Source organism: Pinus tabuliformis, chromosome J, assembly GCF_031772625.1.
Source record: "Pinus tabuliformis cultivar Carrire ecotype Pingquan chromosome J, CPIR1, whole genome shotgun sequence".
Taxonomy (NCBI): Eukaryota; Viridiplantae; Streptophyta; class Pinopsida; order Pinales; family Pinaceae; genus Pinus; species Pinus tabuliformis.
Window position 1 is genome coordinate 1,224,175,373 of NC_142295.1, and position 8,715 is coordinate 1,224,184,087.

The window sequence follows — 8,715 nt, forward strand, 5'->3', positions numbered from 1 at the left end:
GGGCCCTCTGCCTACTTCAGCCGGTTCAAGGAGCAGTTATACGCTTAAATGTAAAACAGTCTTCTCATGTATTAAACATCAAAATGTTAAGTACAGTGGGGAGTTCAAACAAAAATGATTACAACAACGACTAACTATCCAGCATTCAAAGACGCTTTATTTATAACAGAGGAAAGCAAACTAACTTAACGAAAACTAAGCTATTCAAGCAGTTGTGTAAAAACATGTAATCTTGCTGCGTCCTCGGATTTAGGCAACGGTCGTGGTGGGCATTCAATCCGCTGTTGGATTCATGTTTCCCACTGTCTTCGTGGCTGAGGAAGATGCCACCTGTTCTTCACGTGCTCCAAAACAGAACACGCAGAGCCGTGCCACCGCCAATGACTTCTGTTGACCGTATTTGCCTCCTCGTTGACCACGAGTTTTTATGACCGGTTTGGGTGAGCTGGAAGGACACACACCATGTCCTTGGTTCCACGAACTTTCCCATGTGGCTCTTCTTCCCGGAGGACACCTGGAACATATCATTTAATAAAATAGCTGCGGAATCCGGGGTTGGCTGCGGAAACCGGGATCAGCTGCGGAAACCCTGTGTGAGCTTCGGAAACGCAGCACTTTGAACCAAAATTCTAAACCAACAACAGTCATTAGCATAATTAGAAAACCATGTAAAAAGTCCTAAAATACAATGATTTGAGCAATTTGATGGAGGGGAATGAGTGGCAAAAGAAGGAAATGAATAGGAAAAGGAGGCTGAGAGGATGTGTAAAGAAGTGCAGGTTTGAGGCTCAACATATACTTGGATGACATTCTGATCTTCAGCCAGAGTTGGGAAGAGCACCTCCACCACATCCGACAGGTTCTTCAAACACTGCGGCAACACAAGCTATGTGCCAATTTGGAGAAATGAACTTTTGGCATGACCCAGGTTTAGTATCTGGGATACATTATTGATGAACAGGGGGTGCATGTAGATCCGGCCAAGATCCAAGTCATTTGGGATTGGCCATCTCCAACCACTCTGATGGAGCTCTGCAGCTTTCTAGGTCTTGCCAACTTCTACCGCAAGTTCGTGTTGGGGTTTTCTCATATCACTTGGCCCTTGAGTCAAGTCACCAAGGGAGGAGCGAAAGCGAAATTCTTCTGGTCTGCATCTCAACAGAAGGCATTCAGAGAGTTGAAAGATCGCCTCTGCACGGCACCGGTGCTCGCATTACCAGATTTACAACAACCATTTGAGGTCGAGACAGATGCCTCTGGCTATACTATTGGGGCAGTCCTTACTCAACACGGGCATCCAGTGGCATATCACAGTGAAACACTTTCAGACACAGTCCGGAAGTATCCCACTTATGATAAAGAGATGTATTCCATTGTGCAGGCCTGCCGACAATGGAAGCATTACATTTTGGGGAAGGAAACGGTCATCCACACAGACCACCGACCCTTGCAGTTCATACAGACCCAAGGGAAATTGCAGAATGATCGCCATCAGAAGTGGTCTATATATCTGCAACAGTTCCATTTGAATATCAAGTATAAGAAGGGCAGCACCAATAATGTTGCAGATTGCCTCAGTCGACCACCAATCATGGCGTTAACCACCGTGCTCAACTCTTGTGGGCACGAGACTTCTGAGTGGACACTTCTCTACAAAAGCGACCCAGAATTTGGCCACACATACTAGACACTCTTGGGGGGTCGGCATGTTCTAGATTTTCATCTCCAAGATGTCGTGTTATGCCACCTAGGTCACCTTTGTGTTCCTTCAAGCGAGCGTGCCAAGATGATTTGGGAAGCACACTACAGTCGGGCTGCTGGGCATTTCGGGGTCGAGAAAACGGTGGCAGTACTGCAAAAGTATTTCTATTGGCCAAATCTTCGACAAGATGTCGGGAAATACATCAGATCATGTACTGCCTATGCCATTGCCAAACCAACCATCAAGAAGCAAGGCCTCTATACCCCGCTGCCTACCCCTAGTCGACCTTGGGAATCCATCTCCATGGATTACATGTCAGGCCTTCCTTCCACTAAGCATGGAAATGATTGTGTTTTTGTGGTCGTCGACAGGTTCTCGAAGATGGCCATTATGGCGGCCTGCAAGAAGAATATCACAGCAGAAGCCACTGCTAAACTCTTCTTTGAATGAGTTTGGGTGCACTTTGGGATCCCACAGTCTATCATCTCAGATCGGGACAGTCGGTTCCTCAGTACATTTTGGTCCAGTCTCTGGTCAATGCTGGACACCAAACTCACTAAGTCCACAGCCTTCCATCCTCGAACTGATGGCCAGACAGAGGTTGTCAATCAGATGATTGTACACATTTTGCGCATGTACAACTCAAAGCATCCACGCACATGGGACGAGAGCCTCCCCTATGTTCAGCACAGCTACAACCGAGCTCTTCATAGCTCGACGGGCCACAACCCTTTTCAGGTGGGCTTGGGATTCCAGCCACTATGCCCCATTGATGTGGCCATGCCACTTGCAACTACTCACACAGATTCAGCTCATGTCCAGTCCAAAACAGATAAGGCAACCAGTTTCATTGAGCACATCCAACATATTCGCCAGCAGGTCCATGACATTCTGGAAAAATCAAATGCCAAGTACAAGCAGCGACATGATCAACATCGGGTGCCACACAAGTTTCAAGTGGGCGACAAAGTCTGGTTGCATTTGCAAAAGGAACACCTTACTGGAGCCTATCGGAAACTGAGACCACTTCGATATGGTCCTTACACCATTATTAAGGCTATGAGAGATAATGTATTTGAGCTCAGCATTCCCCCATTCCTTGGCAAACACCCAGTGTTCAATGTGGACCGCCTTCAGCCATACTTTCCACCATTGCTAGACACATCCGACATTGCAGAACAGCTCACACCCACATAATTAAATGCAGATTGCATAGAACAAGCTGCAACTGATCGGATCATGGACACCCAGGTCAGGAACACTCGCCAACAGAATATCCAACTGTATCGAGTTGTCAAAGCAGACCAACTCCTTCACCAGGGCAAGTGGTTCACCAGCGACCAAGTTCAGCAAAAGTTTCCTCATCTCATGGAGGAACTCAACGCAATGGGGACCATTGCTTCCTAAGGGGGGAGGAATGATCCAGGTGGATCTTGGTGGCCACCTGCCAAGTCCACCTGGACCCCCACCATTGTTTCTCTCAGCATTTTCAGTTTCCTTAATTGTAGCACAACTTACTATTTTTAGCAGTTTTTCGGGTCCTGAACTTTCGGAGCCGTTTTGAGGCCCTAAACGACGTTTTTTGGGAAATCTACCCCCAGCGATTTTTTTGATAAAAATCGTCTTTTTCGTCGTAGTCCTCGGAGAGATCTTTCCAACAGGCTATCATGTGCGTCAAACGGAGATAATACGACCAATTCGCGACCCCGGGAAGTTGGCTGTCCAACTCACCCCAAAACGGGGCCCACAATTTGGTGTTTCATCTTCTAGGATTAGGTTTTGGAATGTGAAGGGTTTTCCATTGTTTCTCATAATAAATAGGCCTTGGAGCCTCATTGTAAAGACAGTTCGGAACAGTTCAGAGGCATGTAGCCGACACATCTCTTCTCAGAGATAAGCTACTATCACCCTAGCTGGGTTATTTCTATTTCTATTTGTAAGCATATTTCAGTATTTTCCATTAATGAAATGAAGTATTATTTTCGCTGCATATCTGTCTTCATGGTTATCTCTATATTTTATTGCGTTCCTATTTAAATCCGGATCAGAAAATCCCCTTAGGATGGTCAACCAAGCAATACTGGGAGAAATCCAAATTTCAGGAAGAACCAAAATCCTAACACTGGAAAGATAGGGCCTGACCAAAATATTAGGCCCCCATTTCAAGAAAATTATGCTGAAGCCTCAACTTCTGATGAACCAACAGAAGACACTCAAATTAATCTGATGGGACTCAACAATGAACAACAAGTTTTCTTGACCCAAGAGGATCAAGAAGCTCACATTCTTAAATAATTCCAAACTCGGTCAGGTGAATCATTTGACTTTAGGGAGGGATATGATACAGCCATTTATGAAGTCCACAAATAATACAATCTGAGGAGTAGAAGAATAGATGTCCCTGAAATCAGCAAACAGAAAGATACCAAGCAGCCTAACAAAGGTAAGATCAGTACCCCCCCTGTACATATTCTTTCTAAAATAGGTCCTAACCCAAATAACCCAATTTTCGAAGATGTATCAGATAATCAGCCACATAACAGACAACCTTCCACCTCTATTCCTTCTAAAGGAAAAGTAGGAGAGCCTCTAGAACTTGATTTGGAAGCAACTTCAGCCCTTAAGCCCACTCCTGAAGAGGAGAAAAACGCAGAAAATTCGGCTATCCGAAATACAAGAACTCAGATCGAAAAACCTTTTAATCTTGAGACATAAGTAGGAAAACTAAAGATAGTTGTTCCATTATCAGAATTAACTAAACATGATGTCTACAGAAGTCAAATCAGCGGATCAGTCAAAATTTCTATGAACGAAGATCCTATAAATGTTTTTGATGACCAGCCTGAATTGATATTTGGCCTTGAAGTAAATGGAAAAACAGTAGAGGGAGAAGTTCCTCCTTTCTATGTGGGTTTAAACATACATGATAAAATACTTCATAATGCCATGTTTGATTCTGGTGCTTCCCATAACTTAATGCCTAAATCTGTAATGGAGAGACTTGACCTTGACATCACCAGGCCATATAAAGACCTTTTCTCTTTTGATTCAAGTCAGGTCAAATGTTTGGGTTTAATCAAAGACTTATGTGTGTCACTAGTCCAATATCCTGCCAAAACCATCTTAATGGACATAGTAGTAGCTGATATTCCACCAAAGGATGGTATGCTATTGTCTAGATCTTGGGGTGCAAAGCTTCATGGATCTTTATAGTTAGACATGTCTTACGCTATTATTTCAGTGTTTTTTCAGCCCAAGAGACTATACAGAGAAACCTTAATGAAGTATGTAGTAATTAGTCAAGACAAACCTCAAAATTCCCCTATCTACTCAGTACATTCTGATATGGATTCTTTTATCCTTTACAATGCTGAAATTAATCACCCACATGAAATTAAAGTTCCAGCAGATGAAATAGACAAATTTGCAAATGAAAGGTCTATGTCCAAATCCAAGAAATTTCTGAAAATCATGAAACATCAGATAAGTCAGAAGAAACTGAAAAACCAGATCTCCCTATTGAACAGATCCCTGAAACTCCATATACTAATTGTGAACATGAAATCCTATGGTACTTAGAATTTGATGGTTCTGTGAACAAATTAGGAGCAGGAGCAGGAGTTTGGGCGCATAATTTTGAAAACAATCATGCTGAAGGCCATGCCTACAGGATAAACTTTAGGTGCACTAATAATATGGTTGAATATGAAGCTCTATTGCTAGGTCTTAAACTGGTCAAGAAATTGGGAGCAACTAGAGTGTCAGTCCTAGGAGATTTTGATTTAATCATTCAACAGATAAAAGGGAAATTCTTAACAAATGATCCCAGATTGAGAAAGTACATAGGAACAGCTATAAAAATCCTTAATACGTTTCTAGAAACTCAGCTTGCCAAAATCCCGAAAAAACACAACTTGTAAGCTCATAGCCTAACAATGTTTGCCAGCACCTGTAAATTGACATTTGAACCAAATCATCAATTCACAGCTAAAATTAGACACAGGCCAGCCATGCCTGATAATGTGAAGAACTGGCAAGTGTTTGACAGTGATAATCAGATCAACAATTTTTTAACCCTAGAAGAAGAATTTGCTTGCACTAACGTAGATGGAGATAAAGTTAGTGGGTTTGATCCAACAAATTAGAGAGAGGTCGACATTTCAGCAGAAAATGCAACTCAAATGCTTCATCTAATGAAATTTACCAAAAAGGAAATACATTATCTTAAAGAAACAAATGTTGATGAGATTATTGAAGGAGAATCTGAAATTATCAATTTGAAAGAAAATCATTTGCCCAAAGGATTAACTCCTTTGGAAGATCTCTTTGATTTCAACAATATTCCAAAGAAAACTCAAATGGAACCTCCAAAAGCAGGCATTGAAGACTACAACATAGGAACTGAAGAGAATCCAAAAATGGTAAAATTGTCCAAATCTTTGCCCCCTGATCAAAAACTCAAGTATGTAGAACTGATCAAAGAATTCCAGGATGTTTTTGCCTGGAGCTATGAAGACCTGAAATCTTATAACACCTCTGTAATTCAGCATACAATACCTCTCAAGGAAAATCAAAACCCCTTCAAACAAAAGCTCAGAAGAATCAACCTTGTACTACTTCCTTTAATTGAAAAAGAAATCAAATGAATGCATGATGCAGGGATAATTGCTCCAATCAGATTTTCAGAGTGGGTGTCTAATTTAGTGCCTACCAGGAAGAAAACAGGAGAAATCAGATTATGTGTTGACTTAATAAATGTAAACAAGGTTTCTTTGAAAGACAATTATCCTTTACCTAAGATGGATCACATCTTACAAAGAGTAGTAGGTGCTTCTAGGATTTCACTTTTGGATGGATTTTCAGGTTTTAATCAGATTCTGGTTCATTTTGATGACCAAGAAAAGACTGCATTTACAACACCATGGGGTACATTCAAATATGTTAAAATGCCATTCGGACTTAAGAATGCAGGGGCAACCTTTCAACGAGCAATGGACATAGCTTTTGCAAAAGAAATTCACGATTTTTTGGTTGTATATCTAGATGACCTCACTGTGTTTTCCAAAACAGACCAGCAACATTTAGATCATTTGAGACAAGTGTTTTTAAAATGCAGAAAGTATGGTATTTCATTAAATCCTAAAAAGTCTTTGTTTGGTCTAGAAGAAGGCAAACTGTTAGGCCATATCATCTCCAAAGATGGCATCAGAATTGATCCTGCTAGAATAGAAGCTATTCTGCAAATACCCCACCCCAGAAATGTCAAAGAACTTCAAGCTTTCTTAGGGAAGATTAATTTTTTGAGAAGATTCATATCTAATTTGGCTGAATTAATTCAATTGCTGAACAAAATGTTAAAAAATGATTCAAAGGTTAAATGGACAGCAGAAGCAAAACAAGCGTTCGAAGAAATTAAAATGGCTTTGACTAGAACACCAGTCCTCACAAGTCAAAAGTTCAATAGAGACTTCATAATTTTCTCATTTGCATTAGAACACACCATAGCAGTTGTTTTACTACAAAAAGATGATCAAGTATGTGAAAAACCCATAGCCTTTTTCAATAAAGAACTTAGAGATGCCCCTCTGAATTACAAAATCATGGAAAAATAGGCTTATGCACTTGTGAAAGCTATTCAAGACTTCAGAGTCTATATACTATACTCACATGTAGTAGCCTATGTACCAAATGTTGTTGTTAAAGACATCTTGACTCAAGATGGAATTGAAGGCAAACGAGGTAAATGGATTGCTAAAATATTGGAGTATGACATTGAAATAAAACCTACAAAGCTCATAAAATGACAGGGATTGGCTAAACTCGGGATTGAAACAAACTTTCAAGCCCTGGATATTAATGAACTGGATAATGAACAGGAGATGGCAACTCCACAAATCAGTCAGGCCTTCCTAGAATCACCTTGGTATGCTGATATAACTCATGTATTATTAAACCTGCAGGCTCCTCCAAGGTTATCCAAAACAAAGAAAAGATTTTTAAAAATGAAAGCTTCAAAATTTTGTATTTTAGATAATGCATTTTTTTGGAAAAATCATGAAGGTATTCTATTGAATTGTTTAATAAAACAAGAAGCTGACAAAGTTCTCAAAGAATTTCATGCAGGGGATTGCGGTGGACACCTTTACTAGAAATCAACTGCAAACAAAATCCTAAGGGCTAGATTTTACTGGCCAAACTTGTTCGCTGATGTAAAGAAGTTTGTCACTGCTTGCCACAAATGCCAAATTTTTGAAGGCAAAAGGAAACTTTTACCCTTACCCTTGAGACCAATTTCCACCGAAAGACCCTTTCAACAATGGGGTTTGGACTTCATTGGAGAAATACACCCTCCTTCTTCTGGCCAGCATAAATGGATTCTTACTGCCACGGACTATTTCACCAAATGGATAGAAGCCATTCCTTCTAAACAAGCCAATGATACAGTGATTATAGGATTCTTAGAAACCAACATCTTATCTAGGTTTGGCTGTCCTGAAAATATCATAACCGATAATGTTGTTGCCTTCAAGTCCAAGAAAATGATAAATTTCTGTAACAAATACGATATCAATTTAGGCCATTCCACAACCTATTATCCTCAAGGTAATGATCTGGCTGAGTCTTCCAATAAAATCCTGATTAATATTATTAAGAAATTGTTGGAAGAGAACAAGAAAAACTGGCACAAGAAACTCACAAATGCACTATGGGCAGACAGACTTACTACAAAGAGATCTATTAGAACTAGCCCTTATGAGTTAGTTTATGGCATGGAAGTTGTGTTTCCTTCATCTTTGGGAGTTCCTGTAATGGAATTACTGCAAGAAGCTCAGGTGGAACCCAATGAAATTCAAAGGAGAATAAATCAGACCATCCATTTGCAGCAGACCAGAGAAGAAGTGCACCAAAGATCCCAAGTGTTACAAGAAAAATTCAAGAAAATATTTGATAAGAGGACCAAAGAAGAAGACTTCTACATTAGAGAAAAAGTTCTAAGGTGGGATTCCAGGAGA